The sequence below is a fragment of the Pelodiscus sinensis genome, chromosome 3, assembly GCF_052426305.1.
Source record: "Pelodiscus sinensis isolate ZL-2025 chromosome 3, ASM5242630v1, whole genome shotgun sequence".
Lineage (NCBI taxonomy): Eukaryota > Metazoa > Chordata > Testudines > Trionychidae > Pelodiscus > Pelodiscus sinensis.
In genome coordinates this window covers 176603853-176627882 of record NC_143054.1, presented here as the reverse complement: position 1 = coordinate 176627882, position 24030 = coordinate 176603853, and positions in this window count along the sequence as shown.

Genomic DNA, 24030 nt, shown 5'->3' with positions numbered 1-24030 from the left:
GATGGGCGGAAGGGGGCGAGCATGGGACATAGGATGGGCGGGGCAGCCCAGCTCGTGCCCGGGGCTGCAGGTGCCACGGAGGGCAATGACACTACGGCCCACCCTGAAACTTTCGCCCCGCTACCTACCGCACCATGGAGCCGTGCCAGCGGCTCCCCTCTCCCGTGGGCCATGGCGAGCAGGTGCCAGGTTCCCCGCCACACAACCAGGAAGTTGCGCCGGACCCCGGACTGCTCCCAGCACCACCGCCGCCGCCTCCCTGCTGGGCTTACCTTGCTGCACCTGCAACCACCCCCTAGCGGTGGCCGCGAGCTCCAACCTGCTGCTCAGCAACTCTCGGCTGCCACCGGAGCGGAGGGGCCTGGGCCAAGTGACATCACAGGCAGAAGGGAGAAGGGGGTTCCCCCGCCCAGGATGTGCCTGTGCAGTGAAAAGGCCTGGCAGAGGCAAGTGGGGCAGCTGTCACTCAGAGCGCTGCCCCTCCCCTCGTGCCTCCGCCGCCGGCCTTAGTGAGTGACTGTCCCCGCCAATCTACTTCTCCCCGCACTGCCAAAAGCACCTTAAAACCTTCTCCCGGAGGAAAGGTTACCTTATGCAAAGTTTGGTTGTAGTAGCTCTTATAGTGCCCAAGTTATTAGCGCACAATCAGACAAACATTCTCCTTTATATATTAGATTATTCCAAAGGAGAGAAGTGTCTTAAGAACTTGAAAAAGAGTACGGAACAGATCCTCATCCGACCTGTGTAGATTTATACCAGCCGAGACTAAAGATAGAAAATAAATACTGCAGACACTGAAATAAACACTGAGGAGAGGTAGCACTGCTGGAACTACAGAAAGATTTACCAGGGCTGAAATTGAACTGCACTGATTCATTTGTTTTACATTATCAGCCCAAGGTATTTCGGTCATCATTGCACAGAACAATGCAGGATATTAGGAAAGTTAGACTATGTTCATAACCAGGGCTTGCCAAGAGGCAGCGAGCCCTGCTCCCCAGCTGCACGGTTCTGCGAGCTGTGCATGCGCAGACTGAGCTGAGCATGCGTAGATCGCATGACGTCAGCTGTCCAGTGAGTAGATTACATGATTTGTTGAGCCCTGTTCATAACAATGCCAGAAAAAATAAGACTCATAGGATATGTCTACACTTGCCCCCTAGTTCGAACTAGGGAGGCAAATGAAGCATACCGAAGTTGCTAATGATGTGTGGGATTTAAATATCCCGCGCTTCATTAGCATATTCGTAGCCGGTCGCCATTTTAAAAAGCAGGTAGCCCGAATTAACTCGCCGCGTGTAGATGAGGTAGTCCGATCCAAAACCCTTCCCTTGAATTAACTGTTACTCCTCTTTGCATGAGGAGTAACAGTTAATTCAAGGGAAGGGTTTTGGATCGTTCCACCGCGTCTACACACGGGGAGTTAATTTGGGCTACCGGCTTTTTAAAATGGCGATCGGCCGCAAATATGGTAATGAAGGGCAGGATATTTAAATCCCGTGCTTCATTAGCAACTTCGGTATGCTTCATTTGCTTCCCTAGTTCGAACTAGGGGACAAGTGTAGACATACCCTCATATAGTTTTCACTATACACACAATGGCTACGTCTAGACTGGCATGATTTTCCGCAAGTGCTTTTAACGGAAAAGTTTTCCATTAAAAGCATTTGCGGAAAAGAGCGTCTAGATTGGCACGGACGCTTTTCCGCAAAAGCACTTTTTGCGGAAAAGTGTCTGTGCCAATCGAGATGCGCTTTTCCGCAAAAAAGCCCCGATAGCCATTTTCGCAATCAGGGCTTTTTTGCATAAAACAAATCTGAGCTGTCTACACTGGCCCTTTTGCGCAAAAGCTGTGCGCAAAAGGACTTTTGCCCAAACGGGAGCAGCATAGTATTTCCGCAAGAAGCACTGATTTCAGACAGTAGGAAGTCAATGTTCTTGCAGAAATTCAAGTGGCCAGTGTAGACAACTGGCAAGTTTTTCCACAAAAGCAGCTGCTTTTGCGGAAAAACTTGCCAGTCTAGACACAGCCAATGGGTGTGTCTAGACTACAGGTTTTTTTTTATGTGGCCTTTTTCGAAAAAATGTCCCCTGTGTCTTGACTACTGTTGCTTTCTTTCAGAAGTAAATAGAAAGAACGTGGCAGTTTTCTCTACTGTGGAAAACCTCGTTTTATGAGGAAGAACGCATTTTTTTGAAAGTGCTCTTTCAAAAAAAGGCACTATGTAATGCAAACTGAGCTTTTTCAAAAGAGAGTATCCAGACTGCCTGAGTGCTCTGTTTCGAAAAAGCAGTTTGCTTTTTCGAAAGTACTGGTTGTAGTCTAGATGCTCTTTTTTGAATGAAGTTTTTTTGGAACTATCTTTTGAAAAAGTCTCTTTCGAAAGAGGCTTGCAGTCTAGACATAGCCAATGACTTTAAACTATTTAGCAAAAGAGAAAAATCCATCTGTCCAGAAGTTTTAAGTAAATAAAATGACATATTACATTCAATCTGATGTACAGAAACATCCTACAGGATGGAAAACTTTATAGCCTTCCTGTCACTGTCTCATCCCATCCCTGCCCAGTAATTCAGAAATAAAACAAGAAATAAGGGAACAAGCAAGATGTATCCTCGCACTGTCTGATCAGTTTGCTTATAGACTGTGCTCTTTCCCATCACAGATTATCTGTATTTTGTCACATTAGGTTGTAATGTCTCTCTGTATATTTGTGTACAGAGATGTTGATCTTAGTTGGTCCAGTGTCCATTGCTGCAATATAAATGAACAATAATCAGTTTAAGTGGTACTACTGACACATTTGCATTCAAAAGTCTCAGAGAGGTAGCTGTGTTAATCTGTATCTGCAAAAACAATAAGGAGTTCTGTGGTACCTGAGAGATTAGCAGATTTATTAGGGCATAAACTTTTGCAAGTAAAACCCACTTCATCAGATGAATAGTAGTGGAAGTTACAGAAACCAGGGGTAAATATAAGAAAGAAGTTGCTTGTGTTAATGAATTTAATCAACTCAGAGTAGAAGTGGGTCATTCACAGCTTTTGGTGTGGAGATGTGACTATCCAGAGAGGGGAAATTGCCTTTGTAATGCATTAACTAATTGAGATTCTTCTTCAGTCTTCAGTTGATAATGTTGGATTTGCAAATGAATTCCAGTTCATCTGTCTCCCTTTGCAACTAGTTTTTTAAATTCTTTTGTAGAAGGATGGCTACTTTCAAATCCAGTACTGAATGTCCATTAAAGTGTTCCCCTAAAGGTTTATGCATGTTACCATTCTACAAAGGGAGACATGTGAACTGGAATTCATTTGCAAATGCAATACTATCAATTTAGGATTGAATAAGCATCTCAGCTGGTTAATGCATTACAAAGGCAATTTCCCTTCTCTGAATATTCATATCTCCAGGTAAAATGCTATGAATGACCCACTTTTACATTGCATCCAGTAATTAAGTGTTTAAGGGGAAGCATAGTTTTGAAACAAAACACCTAGGATCCCAAATCCTTTTAACACCCTGTGATTCCTGATGGTTGGGTTCTCACAAAAGCATGGTGAAATATTTAGTAGGCCCAAAGCATTTTTAGAATTGCCAAATCTGTGTATATATTTTAGAGATTTGTGTGTCTGTTTGTGAGTCCATCTGTGTGTCTGTCTTATCTGTATGTCCATTTGTTCAAGAACTCCTCCTAAATGGTAAGAGTTAGGACCACCAAATTTGGTATGCAGCTTCAGCCTACCCTAACTCAAAGCAAGGTCAGAGTTTGATTATACCAAGAAAATGGGAAGTGCCAGAAATGGGACTGTTTTTCCATGGAAAAGGAGAGGCACAGAGAGGAGGCATGAGATTTTCAGAGTTACCACTGGGGGCAGCGAGCCCACAGGGGAGACCTATACTGTAGAGAGACCACTGGGGGCAACTGCACCATTAAGAGACTGGTGAACTAGGACTGGAGCACACCATCTTTCCTGCCACCAGACCGAGCAAGTAACCCCCCTGCCCCAAAACCTTTCCCCCCAGTCCTTGACCACAGTGCTGGGGCTGGCGAGAAGGCCCCTGTCAATCAGGAGGGCTGAGGGGAGACAAGAGGAAAAAGGCCCCTGGCAGCCGGGACAGGTCTGGGAGAAAGAGAAGGCCCCGGTGGTCAGTTGGTTGCTGGGGGAGCAGAAAAGGCCCCGCTGGCCAGGGGGAGAGAAAGCCCTGGTGAATGGGATCTAAGGTATGTCTAGAGTGTGTTGCTCTTTCAGGATATCAGAAGCATCCCGAAATAGCAATACCGTGTTTATAAAAGTGCCTGGTATTTCCTGAAATAACACCCAGTGATACCTGATGGTTGGGTCCTCGCGATTTACAGAGCGCAAATTGCGTATCCTGTTCCGACAGAAGGGTGCTGTCTAGATGCACCCCTACTACCCTGAGTCTTTCCTCACCCCCAACCCTCACTCTCTCACCTCCTCACTCCCCCAGACTCCTGCCCTGCCCTCTCCACATACCCAAGGCTCTGTCCTGACTCCTGCATCCCCTATACTGCCTCCTGCCCTGAAGGATGGTAAGTCTTCAAGCTTTTTATATTGAATACTTCAATGCCACATCCACTTAAAAAAATCTGCCCAAAACAAAAACATCTTCATCTTTCAACACTTTTGAAATGAAACATTTCCATTTTTTGGTACAAAAGGACTTTTCACTTTCAAAAGTACCTTCCAATTTTAAAATGTTTTAATACCATTAAATACTGATTAGCAAAGTTTTCTGATAGCAATATTTGCAAAAGATTGTAGTGTCTGAGAACCAGAAACCCCCAATATCACATTTTTAGACCAGTGTTCTAGTACCTGAAATAGGGATCCCATGTTTGCTACCAATTGCACCCTTTCCCTAATTTTGTCATCCAGGTCCATATCCTTCATCCAGAGCTATTCTGGTCAATGACTGGATTGACTTTAATATGGAATTAATGTGCTATAATACTCATGGATGGATTTAACTCTGAGCAATTTAGCCCTGGCTAGAAAAGAATACAACACTGACTACCAAGCAAAGCAGGTGACCACAGGTGAGTCATCCTGCCAAAAGCCTGTTCTCAGTGCTTTCTGGTGGGATGTAAGATATAAAACAGACTATATATAACAGATGCCCCAGTGAAGTATAATTTGTCTCTTATGCATCTAACTTTGCCAGCATAAACTGAGATGTTGAGCAATGGAGATGGGTAATGTGTCTGTCAAAATGCTAAATTACACCAGAGAGTTAATCTTATAATTAAATTGTAATAGGAGACAGGTTTAAATCAACTGTAGAAGAAGTATAACAGTAAAAACCATGAGAAGAGTCACAATCCAATGTATATATCTATTTACTTATCTTTTGGTGCTGCCTTTTTCACTGCTTGATTATAAAGTATTTTGGGCTGGAACTGATTTGTTGTGACTCGATTATCACTTCATTGTGCCATGTGATCTAATGACTATCAGCAAACAAATCCCAGGAGGCACTGCCAGCATTCTTGAGCTAAAATGGTTAGTGGATCAGATGCAATTATCCCCAATTCAGGTGACTTAAAACAACAACAACAGAAAACATTAGAATTGCAAGGAGAACATAAGAAAAACATTAATGTATGGATTAATGTGTATGCATTAAGAGCTGATTTTCATCATGGATGGTCCTAATATATACATTAGTCCCAAATATCATTGACTTCTTGATTCAAAATAAAATCAAGCATAAAAAAGGATTTTTCTTTGTTCTGAACAATGGGTAAGAGGTGAGATTCAGGAAATTAGTCAGAAGTAAACTCATGCAGGCTACCTTTTTTTCTTCAGTGTCATATTTGTTACGTATATTTATTTTTCTTCCTTCTGTGCTGCATTATGTCATGCTGGATTGTCTAAATTAAATAAAACTTCATCTGAAATGAGAATTTGAGTACTTAAATCTGAACATGCAGCTAAGTATCTGGATAGGTATTTGAGTAAAATTCATTAATGAGCATGTCACTTGATGCTAGTAAAGGCAAAAAAAGAAAAAAAAGAAAAAAAAAAAGCTACACTCAGAGGATAACAGAGACTGCTCCTTCTATACTGGGTTGGACAGAAGATTGATGATCCCATTTACTCAGAAAGCAAGTTACATTCTGGTTTGAAAAGACCATGCAAATTCTTGCAAACAAAGGATTTTAAGATGCATATTTTCATTTACATGGAAAAAAAATAGCCTCATGCACTTCCAGAATTGGCTGTTACAGAAGCATGGTGTCTCTGCATTAGTTTAAGTACCTGGTTCTCCGCTAGTATTTATATCCCTTTTTAGATCCAAAATAATACAAAATTCAAATTACATGGCTTCCCTCACTCCATTCTGATGTCCTTGCAATTTTAATGTTGTTTTCTGTTGTTGTTGCCATGGTTTTTCTGCCCAAGGTCCTGGCCCCTTCCAGAAGCACAGAGCCACTTCTCCCCCAACACACACCTTGCCAGGGCCTGCCCCTGTAGTACCTGATAATAATAATTATATCTGATTAAATCTAGCTAGTGAAAGTGACACTAAGAAGTGTTGAGGAATAAGCCTGAGACCTCTTCTGAGAGAGGAATGCAAACAGCAGACAGAAAACCAGTGATTCTCATCTGATTTATAATTCATTGATAAATGGATTCCAAATAGTGCTGACTAACTCCCATCCCCAGGTATTGGTCCTCATTTGATTTAGGCTAAAAACATCCATAGGGGTAAAGAGAAAAATTAAAACTTAGCATTCTAAGTGGACCCAACTATATAGCTCAAATCCTGGTCATGTAAACAGAAAAGGGATCAGGATCTCAGAACTTCTCTCTCTCATTGGTAATATCATCCCATTATGTGAGGAGTGAATAATACAACTCTGTGTCAGACTCAAGCAGAAATTGAGCCATGTTTCCAAAACAGTCTTCTGCCACTGCTCTATTATGCCATATTAGAGGGGGCACTTTTCACTCCTATTTTTCTTTGGAATGTCCCTTAAAAGGAGTAACAAAGAGCAGGAACTTCAGAAGGAAATGAGGTTGCTGTATTTGTGATGCTTCTATTACACTGCAGTAATGATTTCTACGTTGTGCCTCTCATTTTGTTTTGTGGTCGACTCAGCGTTACTTACTTCGGAGCAGAACATTGGGAAATAGTGGGGTTTTGTCATTATATAGATGGTTATGGTTTGTACAATGAAGTATGCTTTAAAGCAATTATTGGTGTTCTACAGATACTGCAATCTTAATTTCTTCACAGATAGGGACACAAGAGTCAAACGTTTGAGAATCCTAATTTGAAAATACTGTACCTGTTTTCATCCACTGAAGTAAAGTTAAAATTGTGTGAAATACAACATGAGACTCATTGGCTCTCAAAACAGGTCAAATTTTGGAAGAAATGTCTCTCTTAAAACTCTATTTTAAAATGTGAACATCCTTTTCACTTTGGCAGATGTTTCTTATTCCATGTAAATCTCCTTTTATTGTTTCCCAGTCTTATTCATCTCTATCTACTACAATAAATGATTTTGAAACTTTACCATTAGAATGGAACAAGTTACAAAGCATGTCTATTGTCTGTAAAAGAAACAAAAATATCCAGTTTTAGGAAAAGAGGGTTTTGATATTTGCAACTAATAGTAATGTTAACCAGTGCTGAATTTTTGTCACTAGATTACTTAGATTCAGAATTATTTTCTGCACAATGTAGGTTAATTTAAAAATAACCAAAAAGCAGTGCTTAAATTTGTCTGGAATTGAATGCTGGTAAATATTTGCAATCCCGCTGGTGTATGAATAGTATGTATGGGGGGGGAGTGCTCTGAGAAATACACAATAAAAATGTAAGCCTTGACAAAAAGGATTGTATTAAAATAAGAGAGAGACTTAATCTCCTAAATAATTTAGTGCTTTTTGAAAATCCCACATCAAAAGTCTGTCATGATAGGTATATGTCTGTGTCTAATTATGTACTCTGTGGTATACTGTATGTAGAAATGCTGACATGGTGACTATACAAATCTGGACACTGCATTCCAGAAATCTGTCCTCTCTAGGCCCTAGTCTATGCTAGGGATTTATTTTAAAATAACTTTTCTTATTTCAAAATAACAAGCAGAGTGTCCACATTACCAATCACATTATTTTTAAATAAGGGGCTGGTAATTTCAAAAGAATAACTCCTGCTTTCCATGAGGAATAATGCTTATTTTGAAATAGTTATTCTGAAATAGCAGTATTGTGGACATTCCACTTCTGCTATTTTGAAATAACTACTCCCCAGAGTCATTCAAAGTAATTACTCCTCAGCACTTCCTGGGCCTCTAATTCAAGGTAGCATGTCCACATTAAGGGAGTCTGCTTCGGACTAATTTCAAAGCTTCCCTGTAGTGTGGACACACTATTTCAAAATAGTTATTTTGGGAGTTATTATTTTGAAATCATTTCCTACTGTAGGCATGCCCTAGAAAAGGGGTTTGATAGCTCAGAGAATGACTATCAGCTTGACTCATCAGGACTGCAATTTTGAGCCTTGGTGTTGGATAATTCTCAACTACTGGCTCACTTTCATGGTACAGTGATTTCTTTACACATTAATCTGCATGAAGTTGTGGAGGTAATCATGACAGTAGTCAGAGTTCATGGCAAGGTGATAGAAGTTCCATTCTGTGCAGGATTCAGCCTACTGTCATATGCAAGAAGGATTTGCAGGAAAAAGAGGACCGGAGTCTGGGATGCTGATGAATTATATCCCTCACAAGGAGAACTGTCAATACTATGAGGGTGCGTCTAGACTGGCATTATTTTGCACAAATACTTTTAACGGAAAAGTTTTTCCTTTAAAAGTATTTGCACAAGAGAGTGACTATATTGGCATGTGCCTTTGCGCAAAAGATTTGCTTTTTGAGCAAAAGCATTTGTGCCAGTGTAGACGCTCTCTTGAGCAAGAAAGAGCCGATGGCCATTTTAGCCATCGGGCTTTCTTGTGCAAGAAATTCATGCTTCTGTCTACACTGGCCCTCTTGTGCAAGAATACTGGCGAGAGAGGGCTTATCCCTGAGTGGGAGCGTCAGACTATTTGCGCAAGAACCACTGATTTTGTACATTACAAAGTTAGTTTTCTTGCGCAAATACTCGTGGCCAGTGTAGACAGGCGGCAAGATTTTCCGCAAAAGCATCTGCTTTTGTGCAAAATCATGCCAGTCTAGACACAGCCATAGAGTTACAATGTCTGTAGCTAAGACATTCCTTAGCTAAGCCACATAATGTCAAACCAGAGCCCTTCTCAGCTCCCCAAGAATCCATCATGGTCCCCCTCTTCCTGGGCATCAAGTTCTTGTGCTGTATGTCATTGGGTATGTCTATACTGCAGCGATTTTCCAGAATAACAACCTTTATTCTGGAAAAACAATACTTCTGTCCACACTGCAATAGCATTATTTTGACAAAAAGTCGAAACAACGGGCTTTTTTCCAACGGTGGTAAACCTCATTCTATGAGGAATAAGGCTTTTCCCAAAAAAGCTTTTTTTTTTTTTTTTTGGAAAAAGACGTGTGCAGACGTAGAAGAGGGATTTATTTAGAAAAAAGAGGTCTTCAGGAAATAATACAGGTGCTTTGCTGGCCACACTCATCACAACTCTGTAGTTCCCATCTCCTGGCAGCTCTTAACACTACAGACACCCAGGGCAGGCCTTGTGGAAGGAAGCTGGCCCTGGGAGCTGCAACTCACTTCACGGCTGCCAGTTTCTGACTTGCGGGCACCAATGTCCCAGCCACAAGCCCCCCAGGGAGCCTGCTAGGGACAGAAAAAGGCTTATGCCATCCTGGTCTGAGGCAAAGATCCTTGTCCTCCTGGAGGTGTGGGGCGAGAAGGAGACCTTCCAGGATCTCCGTTCCAGATGGCGCAACACTAATATATATGGCCAGATGGACAACAGCCTGGCCACAAGGGGCTGCACAAGAAGCCTTGAGCAGGTCAGGAGCAAGGTCAAGGAGCTCCAGCAGGGTTATGCCAGGGTGAGAGAGCACACCTCTCACTCCACGGCAGGACTCCACTCCTGCCCCTACCATGCCGAACTGCACCACAGCCTGGGGGGTGGTGAAGCCCCTTCCCCACCCTGGTTGTGGACTTGGGGCTGGAGATGCCTGTCATCACCCAGCTGGGGGTCCCAGCCCCAGAGGAGGAAAAGGAGGAGGAGGAACTGGAGGAAGAGGAAAAGACAATGAGCGCCATCACTCTGGAGCTGGTACCCCAGGGCCTGGATGTCTCCCAGCCATCCTCTGAGGTTGGGAAAGGAACATCAGGTGAGTGCTCTTAATTTTTCACACACACAGGGCCAGGGTGGTGGGCGCTGAGAGACTGTGGAGCGATTGTCACTTGGCCTTCTTAGGCTGGTCCTCACGCTGCAGTCTGTGCACATGCATGCACCTGCAGTGGCAGTCTGTGCCATGCAGCCCGAGGAAGTAGCCCCAGAGCACCCCCGTGCTCCTGCTCACAGGCTCTGGGGAGGCCAGACACACTTCTGACCCCAGTGAAGGATGCCCTCCCACCACCAGCCATCACTGGAAGGAGGCTAGGGACAAGGGCACACAGATGCTCACACACCGACCCTGGAATGCTGCCCATGGCACACGTGCATGACTGAACACTCAAGGCACACCCACTCCAGGGGACAAAGCTACCAGGCGCAGATGTGTGTGCCACCCTGATAGAAGCCTAGGCTGTTCAAGACCCCTCTCCCAGCCCTTGGATCCCAGTGTGGCTGGCCATTTCCCTTGCTTGCATATCCGGGGCCCCTGTGAGGCAGGGCCCAATGTCCAGGCCACACATAGCCTTGCTCCCTGGATATCATTGTCCTCTGGCACAAGGACTGTTGCTCTTAACTTGCTGATGAGGGTAAGGCCTCAGGGTTAGTGTCTCCAGGAATGTCTGACCACCTCTCTTTATTCTCCCCAGCTGCACCAGCTGTGACTGTGAGGCGATCACCACCAGGCGAACCAGCCACCTGACCCCGGGGAGATTCGCAGGCATCTGAGGGTCCACGAGGACCTCATGAGGGAATACATGTCCGTCCTCTGGGCCTTCACCACCACAACAGATGCTGGGCCATAAGGTTCGGGATGACACACAATGGCAGGCCCAGATGTAGACAGAACTGCTGCTGCAAGGCTGCAACATGTGTGCCACCATCTGGGAGATGATGGCCTACCTGGATCCTGCCCCTACCCCTGTCCCTGCCCCCTTCCCATGCCTGCTCCTGCTACCCTACCATGCCTGCCCCTGCTCTCCCTGCCATACCTGACCTTGCTCTGGCCCCACTCCCGCCTATCCCCCTGTTCTCCCTGGACCTACCCACCCCCAAGGTCACAGAGGTCCCCGGACCCAAAGTGGAACTACCACCCACACCATGTGCCACTCTCAGCCCCTGCTCTGATCCTCTTGTCCACCCTCTAAGGTTCTCACTCCCTCTCCACCCTCTCCATATCCAGGGTCTCAGCCCCTCCTCCCAAGTTACTTGTATTTAAAAAAAGACTTTTTTTAACACAAAACTGTTGTTTTTATTATAGGGAAGGGGGGAAGAGAGGGGTTATTGTGGGGATGGCATGCAGGGTCAAGACACAGGCTGCTACTGTGGAGGCCCTGAGAGAGTTACTGGGGAACTTTAGAGAAACTCTTACTCAGGGCCTCCCAGATGTGCACCCCCACCTGATGGGCCTGGCAGATGGCAGCTGTATGCTGCTGCTTGAAAGCTCTTCCCTCCCGGCTGGCCTCTGCCCCCAACCCTGGAAGGAAGGCCTCCCCCTTCCTCTCTACAATATTGTGGGGAACCTAACATGCAGAGACTACCTGGGGGATGTTGGGCTCTCCCACATCAAAGTGGGTCAGGAGGCACCTGAGCCACGCCTTATTCCACCTGGATGCGGGCCCTGCCCTGGCGGGCATTGAAATAGTCCCTGTTTGGGTCCAGGTGTCTGGTGTATGGCTTCATCAGCCACGGCATGAGGGAGTAGGATGTATCTCCCTCCATGTTCCCAACCCTGACCTTGCACTAGGGGAAGAAAGTGCCCACCTCTAGCTTCTGGTAGAGGCTGGACTTTCTGAACATGTGGGCATCATGCATCCTCCTTGACCACCCAACGAAAATGCTCAAAAACTGTTCACGGTGGCCACGGTGGCCAACCTGATGGTTGCAGGACCATCGAAAAATATCCCTTGTGGTTGATATACTGGGCAACACAATGCTCTGGGGCATGGATGAGGATCTGGGTTCCATCTATTGCCCCCTCTGCAGTTGGGGAAGCCCCGGTCAGCAAATACTTGCATGATGGGGTCCAGGTTTCCCAGGCGGATGACCTTGTGCAGCAAGATGGTGTTTATGGCCCTCACCACCTGCAGAAGGAGACAAACAAGTACACAAAACAGAGAATCAAAGGCGGTGCCTGAGCCCTTGGGAGGTCTGCAAGTCCCTCCCTTCCCCCCCCCCACAAACACCGCAGGAGCCACTCTCTTTGAAGCCACACCCCCATCCCTGTACATCTGTTTGAGGGTGGGACTGCAGAATACCTCGGGGATTGGGCTTCCTCCCTACCCCCAGCCCACCCCTGCATCCTCAACTCCCCCTTTTCATAGGGTCCCCCTTTCTAGTACTCCCCCCCGCACCAGGGACTGCAGCCCAAGAGTGCCTTACCTCCATGAGGAGGGCCCCAACAGTGGACTTTCCCACACCAAATTGGTTGCCCACTGACTGGGTAACTGTTTGGGGTGGTGAGCTTTCAGACACGATGGTAACCTGCTTCTCCAGGGGTATGGTAGGTTGCATCTGGGTGTCACATCAATGGAGGGCCTTCTGCCTCAACCTGCAGCCCTCCTCCCACCTTCTGAACCCCTCATTATTGGCCTCACTTTGTAGCCTAGGTGGCTTCACTAAGAGCCCCTGTTCCCCGGAAGAGTTAATCTGGCCCTGGATGCAATCTTAGCTGTGAAGTCATTATAGATAATATTGCATTTGACAAATAATATGAAAAGAAACTATATTTTAAGGTTTAGAGTTAAGGTCAAACATGCAACCTTCACTTTCATAGTTTTGCTGAATTTGGAGTGCATGATTTCCCATCCCTGCTATTACATTTTTTTTAATGGAACATGGTCTATGTTTCATCATTGAAAAAAACTATTTAAATATTAGTCTTGTTCAAGCATATATATAGTTTTAAAAGACTGAGATTTAATTCTAACTTAAGCATGTGCATGTGCAAGTCCTTTGTTAAGTAATATGTATTCTATCTGTTGTAGTCTTTGATAATCATTCATTCTTAGAGTATTCATGGGTACTCGCGCTGGCATGGAAGAGATTTGTCTTCTAATAAATAATCTGCCTGTCTTGAATTATGATGTCTGTAAGTGGATTTTTCTATCCTGTCACATTCTTGTGTTGTGTTATCTGTTGTCAGTGTATTTCTGCTCGTCCTACTGTGGGTCGGTAAATATTCAGGGCCTTGTGAAACTTAGGTCTTTTTATTTTAACATCAATAAAGCTGATTCCATAATATATATGGCTGCCAATAAAGATTAAATCTTTACAAAAGTAATCATGTCAACAGCATATTAATCCTGAATGCAATTCATTACTAAATATTTATGTGTTGTTCGGTAGCTGTCTCTACCCCCTGAGGGAAGGAAATATATTGCTTGAACCACTCTCTTCTCTGTGACCCAGGTGGTGTGTCCATCTGAGCTAAAGGGAAATCATTCATTGTGTCTCCATATTTTAAGTGCAACTATTAAAGCTGGTTGAATTATTTTTGAGGAAACTTTTTCCATCAAAAAAAGTAATTTTATCGAAACCAAAACATCACAGGATCATATCAGTGTCATTAGGAAGATTTCTGAGTTCCACAGTGGACTCCAAGACAGAAAGGTGTTAGGGGCCCTGGCCCAAGAGAGCTAGATTCAAGTTACTGAACTTTCAGAAACTGGTGATCAGGAATGAAAAACTCTAATCTGAATCAGGCTTAGCAAGAATGTGGCTTTCCCAGACCAGTGGCCTGACCGCTCAGCTATTCTGGGGTCCCTTTCTCTTTCTCATTTTGTTGTTCCATATTGGACGAAAACCAAATTTTTAGACCTCTAAATGTTTCACAAAATGAAATGGAATCCTCTGGTCAATTTTTACCAACTATGCACCTTGGTGTGACAGATATGGTGATTTTCCTTAATATTTTTGAGATTTTCACGGTGGACCTAGAATTGCATGCAATTCCTTGGAGAAGAGTAATCCAGGAGCAAAGAATAGTGAAGGGTAATTAGGCCAATTTTCTGATTGTAATGCTTACAGAGAAGTATCTCTTCCTGGAGAGACTTGCACATACTAGTTCAAACTGGATTATCCAGAGGCTAATAGACAAAGAAATGACTTTTGAGTAAATGGCATCAGTTAACTGACTCAAGGCTGTTTTTCTGATCAAGCAAATGGACAGGACCTTCTGTCCAAAAGGAAGTCCCCAATCCTTTGGGACTGACAATGACCAGGCCCTGTGTGTAGAAGGAGGTAAGTGTGATGGCTTGTAAGTTTATTAGCATGTGTTTAGGTTTTTATTGCTTTTAATATGTTTTCTCTTAAATGCTTTTACCTTAAAATAAAAGTGCATGCTTTAAAAAGCTGCATGGTGATTTGTAACTGTGGGTAATTACCCTATTCATAACTCTCAGAGAGAAAGCAACACACCAGTTCAGGCCTGTTTAGGGACTCTGTTTTGTTGGGGATATCAGAGTGTAGACAGGGACCCGTGCAGGCTGGAAAACTTCAGGTTAGAAGAGAGTGAGAGAAGTGGGTTTCTTTCTGCTTCTCAGCTGTCAGTTTGCTTGGGAAGTCTGAGTGCACACCTTGGCTGGAGCACAAGGGGGACATACTGAGGTAACTGTCCTAAACTATGACACAGTGTATCTTTGAAAACACATAGACTTGACTTTAACTTTTGCATTGGCTGGACAATGAGTGCACTTTATGCAGGAGAGGGTTAACTAGTGAGGCAGTGTTAGCGCAGTGTGATAGAGGAATGCAAGTGTGTGTGCTACGTGTGCAGCACTGAGGAAGAGTAAGGTATTGGAGCATGAAGGTAAAAAGTGAGATATTGAATACACAGCATATGATAAAGTGTATGTGGGTGTCTCTACAGCTGTTTTAGGAAATGGCTTTAAAATACTAAATACATAATTACTGTACCATCTATCTCTTGTTCCTGTCAGTAAATTCTACTGTGTGGGTACAATATAACTTCACTTTATTTCCTTATTTTCCTTTCCACCTGCCATTTCATAATAAGATATTCTGCTAGAAAACCTTTTTTACCCGAAGATTGAAGTCACAGGGACCACATGCCTCACACTTCAGCTTTGGGTGAAATTCGTGTCATTTTTAAGGTGAAATTTCCCATGGAAGTTTTTGCTAGTTCCATCTTTGTGATACTGACAGCTCATTTTACATCTTGGGAGTGTTTGGGTTTTGGTTTTTGAACCCATATAGTTTAACTGGTTAATTTGCAAAATCCATTTCACATTGCAATTTGTCATTTCACATAATTGCAATTTCATATTGAGTTTTACCAAAGTGGAAATTTTGGCCTGTGGAGAAAAATAAAGATGGTTCTCATGGCATTAACTCTGTGGCTACCTATTTTAAAAGAATAGGTGCATACATACTTAAAGGCAACAAGTTTGGAAGTATTCTAGGGTGTATGCACTTCTTTTCTAACACTACAAGAAGCACAGGGATCTACTCCTAGTATTCCCCCCAACCCATGGTCTAGAAGGTGCAGATAGCTAAGTTGAGCTAATAAGACATTGACTGTTGCGGTTTATCTTTCCTCTGAGTGAGATCAGGTAGCAGTGTATGTGACAGTTCTCATTGGTTCCTCTGGGGCTGCTCTTATTCAGAATGACTGGGCATTGAGGGAGCTTAAATAGGTACTGGGTGACTAATAGTGGTGTCATGCTCTTATTATGTAGTGTGACAGGGTGCATCAGCTCTGCTCTAGTACTATGAGGGCTAACACCAGTCTTTGGGCTGAGGAGGCCATACTTCCACAGTCCTGTTGGCCATGTTCCTACTGGGGACCAGGTTTAAATGGGAGTAGTTTAGCTCATTTTGTGGGGATGGCTGCAGAGGAAGGACCTGTGGTGGGGGCTCCTGTGGAAGAACCACTGCCACCATGGCTGGGAAGCCCTGGATGCCCATGAAGCCCAGAACCCAGAAAGACCCAGAAGATCTGCTTTGCAGAGGCGCAGTGACCACAGTGGCCTGTGGATGGGAGTCTTGAGGCAAAGGGTAAGAAGAGACCCAGAGAGGGTGAAGGAATGGTACTTCCCACCCAAGTAAGTCAGCATGTTCCAGTTGGATTCCCCACTGACTCTGTGGTGGGACAACCCTTCACTGTTAGGGGTCTAGGGTGAGGCCTGGGGGAAGATGGCTGCTGTGACTGACTCTGTGATTGACTCTGGCTGCTGGGCCATGCTGCCCCAAAGGTAGACTATAGAAATGAATTTAGGCCATTAGGCCGCAGTATCCCATATGTGAGAGTAGGACCACTTAGAGCGTAAATATCACCACCTCACTCAAGTGACATGCAGCTAAGGGGCATTCTACTAGAGCTATTGATGCAGATAGGTGCTGAAGCAGTCAAAATAGCTACTCCCTTTGCTCCGTTATCGTTAATTGGTTTCTCTTTTGATTCTATTGCTCATCCTGCCTTCTTAAATGTCTCATTCCCTTCTTCCACTGCTGTCCATGGGGCTAGATAGTGCTGGCTTTCAAACGAGAAACCAGTCAAAAGAGAGTGTGGCTATAAAAGAGAATTTGGGACAGCAAGAGTGAGGGAAGTAAGTCTGGAGGTTTCAGGGAGAGTGGTTGCTGCTGTTCACTGTAGCAGAAGATAAAACTCAGTGTGTTTTGTATCGGGCCCATAAATGCTACCCGAAGAATTATTGGTTCACATGGTACTTACTCTGTGGCTACCTGGGGCATAAACCATGCAATTTAACCATGTTCCTTGTAAGCCAAACTTCATGCCAATCCAATGAAAAGAAAGAGGACCAGAGTTTGAATCCTCATTTTGTAATCCTCCCCACCAGACTGCATGGCTTTCGGTCCCCACATGATCCCCCTTCATTCTTGCTGGTGTTTTTCTTCATGCAGGGAAGGACCTGAAACTTGCTGCTCCTGGTGGTGTCTTGGGGAAAGGATTATCTACACCTGCATCACCAGATGTTGTTGCTCTCCCTATACACAACATGAGGGCAGAGCAATAAACAGATCTCATTCAGATAGCAGCAAGCAGCACAGAATCATTTCTGCTGCCACTCTTTTCTCCCTGTTAGTTTCAAAGAGAACATACAAAATGGTGCTGACAAAGCTCGTGTGTCCTGGGGTTCAAGACTAATGTATTTGTGGAGAAAACATTAGGTCACAGGTTCAGAATGGCATATACTAAAGATAGGCAGTGTCTCAGACATTAGGGAATGAGGAACATTCATGTCAGTTGTTTGGAATCAGAGAAGGGACTAGTGACCTGGTCAGGCAAAAAAACAACAATTGGTTGGGGAGAAGGATAACGAGAAGATATAGGAAGGAAGGGGAACTGAGATCACAATAGGGGCTGAAAAATTTGGATGAGCATTGTGCATTAGTGTATTGATACTAGAAAAGAAATCAGATGTGCAGCCTGAAAACTCAAGCAAGACTAATGGCTGTCTCAAACCTCAGGGCAGAAACCATTTTAAACCTATTTTTAAAATTATTATATCTCATACCATACTTCTTCTCTGTTCCTCATTTCAAGGCACATCCAGAAATTACTTCACTGGGCAATGTATGTTGATCTATTCAGTAGATGCTTTGGAAACTTACCATTGGATTAGGATCAATAGCAATTCTCTGGCAAAAGCTCCCTTTTCCCCAGGGACGAAGAGGAGACATCTATTGTGTACTTTGTGGCTGATGACTAATCATATATTGCAAGAACCTGCAGTGTCTGCATTGTCGGTATACTGATATTATGAAGTAAAGTTTACTGAGAGAAAACATGTTAATGTTCAAGAAATTAAGACGTGACCACAAAGTGATCTGGAACAATTATTTTCTGAAATCCAATCTCTGGTTGCATTAGATTTATCTTCCAGTTGAACATTATGCGAAAGGCTCTTTTGAGTCTCTGTGTACAGAGAAATGTTGAATGTTGCTAAGTTTAAATGTATTTAATCTGTGATCTTACTTTTTGACTCATTGATTTATGGTGTCTGCACTGCACAGTATGTGTAATACATGATACCAGTTAGTGACTACTGCATGGGTCTGTATGGTTTAAATGCATGGTAATGTGAAGTACTCAGTTATCTGAGTCTAAGAGGTGCATTATGTTTGACGTCCTTCACTGTTCTCTCGTCTATCCTCTGCAGAGCATCTGTGAGCCTTGTGATCTCCCTTCAGCTACTCTGAACTTCTTTTCAATTTCACCTCCTCATCTGTTTAGGTCCTTTCTAATCTTACCGCTTTGCCATTCCTTCTATCTGTGCCAGCCATTCTAAATGTGTGAGCTCACTCTGACTACTATTACCCTCATGAAAAATCCCTCCACCAGCTATTTCATATTTTGTGTATCCCTGCCCTCACATACACATATAAGCAAAGCTTTTCCTAGCACCAGTCTGTGTTATTCAGAGTGATTTTTATTTTCTTACTAAGTCAGGATTTTCCATGTTTTCCCAACTCAGCTTTTATATTCATTAGTCATTTACTGGCCAAGATGTGCAGCCTGAAAACTCAAGCAAGACAAATGATTGTCTCAAACCTCAGTGCAGAAACCATTTTAAACTTATTTTTAAAATGATTATACCTCATACCATGCTTCTTCACTGTTCCTCATTTCAAGGCACATCACTGTCTCTTATCCCAGAATTCCTTAGGTTCCAAACTAATTTGGGAGTTCACTGTATTTCTGAGGCAAATATTTTTTAAAATAACAGTTAGGAAACTGAGGTCCTAGCAAGAGGTTTTCACACGAAAGGGATGACACCCCCAGCACTTCATCTCTGGGTGGACTTTTTATTGTGTTCTTCATTTTGGGTTTTTCCTCATGCACTGTCAGATTCTTGGGCATTGATGGGTTAATGGATGTCTTAAACAATGGCCTTGTCAGCAGTTTTCTGGGAAAAGACACAACATGTGACCCATATATACTATCTACTAAAGATTGCTGCTGTCTGTCAGCTTAAGCTGCATCCAAACTAGTTCTAACAGTCAATCATAATTTAGATTTTCCTTTTGTTTGCCACATATCTGTTTGAATAGCCCTTCCTTCTACGAATGGAAAGAGTATGGCATGAAATGTTATTTACCACAGAGCTTCTGACATGATACCATATCAATATTGTCAGGATGTGATCTCTGATACCTGTTTGTGAAGGATCCCCATGCTGGAAAAACATGGATTAGCACTATCTCAGAAATGTAGAGGTTTGACAGCTCCCACCCATTTCAACTTTCATTTCCCAGCACTTTTGTATCTAACTATTGTTTAGCTTAATTATCTCTTTTTTAAAGTGAAGATTAAATAAATTCCAGGATCACATTATATTAGAATAGCTGCAAGTAAAACAGGGGAGGGGAGGTAATGCTTGTTGTTGTCATCATGGGGTGCTGTGTACAAGTGCATAGAGTATGCCTCTGCACATCCATACCCCCTAAGCATGTGCCTAATGTTGGCACTATGGAGGTGTTTCATGCTCCCTTACGATAGCAGCTGTTAAAAATGCCCAGCACAATGCCAGGTAAAGTAATAATGAGCCCAGGTTACTCTGCTTCCCCCTTAACTCAGCTACAGGGTAGGCTGCATTGTAGCACATTCTAGTTTAGTGCTTAAAAGTCACCAACTGATACCAGACAACCATTTGCTGGTCACAAAAGCTGTACCTCAGCTGACGTTCAAAAGGCAAGATGGATACCATATGTGAAAAAAATCTTTATTTCTCTTCAGTATGCACAATATATCCTATTAATCTGTCTTTATGCTCCCATATCAGTGGGGGTCGGGAGTGGGGGGAGATTGGGGAGGAAAGAAAAGACTCTTCCCTCCCTGTTCTGTAATCCACACAGATTGTAGATGCCTTAAGAAAATTGTTAACAGCAGCTAAAATTGACTTATTCACTAAAGTTCCCTGTAAACACCAATTACTTTCCTTACCTAACATCACCACTGGACACCTGCAAGTGTAAAGAGCTGCTGCAGAAGATGTGTCGAGGCAGCAATTCTCCAGCAAACTAAAGTGCTTGTGTATCAGAATGAGTCAACTGTGAGAGATGCTTCCCTAAATCTTTGCTATCAAAAATGACTGTTTTATTTACTGTGCACTGATGGGGGCTGTGTTTGCCTGTTTTCTATATTAATGAATAGGAATATGTTGATGAAAAGACCTGTAATGTTACTTTCTATATTCTTGGATCAAGCAATTTTCTAGGCTCTTATTCACAGTGCAAGCTGCAGTTGGGAGCCAGACAAACCCCTCCCAGATGTTAGCCAGCTGTACATTTTGTTTTATTTTGGCTTCTATAAATTTACATGGCACATCCATCAAGCTTTGTATAAAAATGCTTACAAATTAGAAAGGGATTTCACATGCTTCTGAAGAAAATGTCAAGTAAAGAGTTTATCTCCCTCCAATATAATTTAGAGTATGAAGTCACCAGGGAATACCAGGCAACCATTTTCTGTAAGTGTCCACATGCAAGCTTTATATCGATGGTCGCAATGCCGTATATTTCTAAGATGAGAGATCCAAAAAATGGCACTGTTCTTGCTTTACCTGAAAATGTCACCTGTGAGGCCACTGAGGAATCCCAGGCTCATTTCAGCTAGCTATCACATCTGTTGAAATGTTTTTATTGCTTTTTCTTCATTTATTGCACAGTTACAGTATCTCTTTAGCAGTATTTATCATGCCATCAAGGTTCTATCAAAGAAAGCAGAGTTATCTGAACAAAATCAGCCTTGTTTCATTCAGTCTCAGATGAGATTAAAATGAATTGCTGTTTAAAAGACAGCAGTCCTTCGTCATAGGAATCCATCAAGGCTACTGACCAATATTTACAGTTAGATTGGGAAAGATGTTCTTTAGTTGATCAAAAAATGTATAAAAAACACTGACCTAACAATGAAATAAGGACCTGCTGATACCCCACCCAATTTTTAACACATTCAGCTCTGACGTTAACATGCATGCCTATCTCCCAATGAAGTCAGTGAGATTTTGTTTTGCACGTAAAGATTGCTAGAGAAATTAAATGTGCATTATAAGCAACCTTCTGGCATGTTAGCCTGCTAGAGAAATTCAATGTGCATTATAAGCAACCTTCTGGCATGTTAGCCTGCTAGAGAAATTCAATGTGCATTATAAGCAACTTTCTAGCATGTTAGCCTGCTAGAGAAATTCAATGTGCATTATAAGCAACCTTCTAGCATGTTAGCCTGTTAGAGAAATTCAATGTTCATTATAAGCAACCTTCTAGCATGTAGTCTGCTAGAGAAATTCAGTGTGCATTATAAGCAACCTTCTAGCATGTTACCCTGGGAAATGGCTTCATGTTCTCAGGCCAGCCTAGAGGAAGGATGTACAGTAGATTAGAGTGATAGCCTTTCACTTCTAAATTCAAAGGCTAATTAGATCAAAGCCTGAGCATGAGCTTCCCCTTATCCTAATCTCCTTTGTATATTTATTGACGTCACAAAACTGCTTTGGCATCTGGCACAATTTGACATGATTAACAGTCCCTGTTCTAAACAGGACTGAAAGAACAGGGGTAAAGCAGGTCAGGGTTGAGGTAAGTAGTACTGTCTGGAAGCTTTTACAGTGACTCAGGATCACTAGGCCCTTGGACAATGGAGGTGATGGGGAGTGTGGCTCTGCACTCCTAGGAGGGGAAGGGCTGGGCCAGCCAGCCCCCAGCACTGCCTGGACAGCTTGGCACTCCTCCACCCACCAGTCCTAATAGCTGGCCAAAGCATATGGCATGAGACTCAGGAGTGTGCTGCTCAGGGCTTAACAGCGATTTTAAAGGGCCCTTTGTGTCTCCCTGCATCAGAGAGCTTGAAGTTACTGCATTCACTGTGCTGGGCCCAAGCTGCTGCTATCAGGCCTCCACTTTCACCAGCTTTAATTTTAGACACACACAAAAAAAATCCCTGAGTCCAGCATAAGAATGGTCTTTAAACTTCTTCTAAACATTCCAATGAAGAGTAGTTTCACAGCTGATCCTGGTCTCCATGCAGCGTTGCAGCTTTGAAATGCCACGGGGAACATAGCGTCAGGCTCCTTGTGGCATTTCAAAGCGGCAGCTCCCCATGGAGACCAGGATCAGCTGTGGACTCTCCCCACTGATCTTGGGCTCCAGGAAGCACAGCCACTTTGAAATGCCATGAGGAGCCCAGAGTCAGGCATCCCATGGTGTTTCAAAGCAGCAGCGCTTCACAGAGCCCAAGGTCAGTGGGGGAGCCACCAGCTGATCCCGGGCTCCATGCAATGTTGCTGCTTTGAAATGCTGCGTGCAGCCTGGGGACACCCCAGCTGGCCCCGGGCTGCATGTGGTGTTTCAAAGCAGCAGCGCTGAATGGAGCTTAGAGTCTGGCCTCAGGCTCCACGCAGTTCTGCCACTTACCCTCTCCTTTTCCCCCCTCCCTTGCTACCTCTTTCTGATAGAGGCAGCAAAGGGGCGAGGGGGAAGCAACTAGTCAACTAGCCTGTCGACTATTTGATATCCTTCACATCCTTAGTTTGGGACAGCTACATTGATGGTAATTCAAAAACATCTCAGTATTTTTGCATTAGGTAACATTCCGTTGTTAATGGCAATTTTGCCTGTATGAAATTCCAGACACTACTACAAATACTTGAGGTAAGTTATCTTGTTATTTATGGTAACTGAAAAAGCACTAGTGTACACCTGCTACATACTGTATTGTGAGGATCACAAGTTTAAGGCTTGATACTCTCAGATGCTGAGTACTTTCAATTCAGTGGGATTCAGCCTACAGAAGTGCATAATGCAATGCAAGATAGAATCCTTATGGGCCATCATTGGACAGAGCAATGCCATTACCAGAGGTATCCTAGAAAAGCTCTGCCTTGTCCAAGGAACACAGCTGCTTTTTTGAAACAGTTTCTGAAAAAGCAGACGTGTTCTTTCGGCGTCCCTGTATTCCTCTCTGTGAGTGGAATAAGGGATGTTCTGAAAGAGGAGTTTTTTCCAAACTTTGGTCCCGTGTAGATTTACATGGGTAGATTCACAATTTGCATGTCTTTTTCCAACTTTTCTCGGCAGTGTAGACATAGCCTACGTCTACATAGAGGAGCTATTTCAGGATATCTCGAAATATTATGGGCTTGCTATTCTGATGTCCCTGTCTACCTCATTGCATGAGGGATAAGGGATGTTTCGGATTAGCGTTTTATTTCAAAATTTGGTGCTGTATAGACAGCTCCAAATTTCAAAATAAGCTATTTGGAAATAACATCGAAATAAGCTATGCAATTTGTGTAGCGCAAATTGCATAGCTTATTTCAAGGTAAGGGTGCTGTTGTAGATGCACCCTGATGGGGCATTAAGAATCCTGATGCTGCTTTAAAGTCTGGCTTGTTGCAAAGGTGAAAATAGTATGGCAGTCCAATGTGTATCAAATTGAGCTATTAGCTTCACAAGGAAAAGACGGGTGGGCACATCTGAGAGAAAATAAAACAAACATGCTAGTGGTGCACTTATTTGGTCTGAACAGTATATTAGTTTCTGTATTCAGAAAATATCTTTCTCTGAATATTTTAACACCAATGTTTTATTAGCCTGATATAAACTGCTCAAATTTAATTTATTGGACAAGATAATCACAGGAAGAGAATCAATTGACATTATAGATTCTCAAATGGTGTCAAAATTAAAACTATGCCACAAAATAATCTTAAAATACCATTCAGTTGTTACAGCA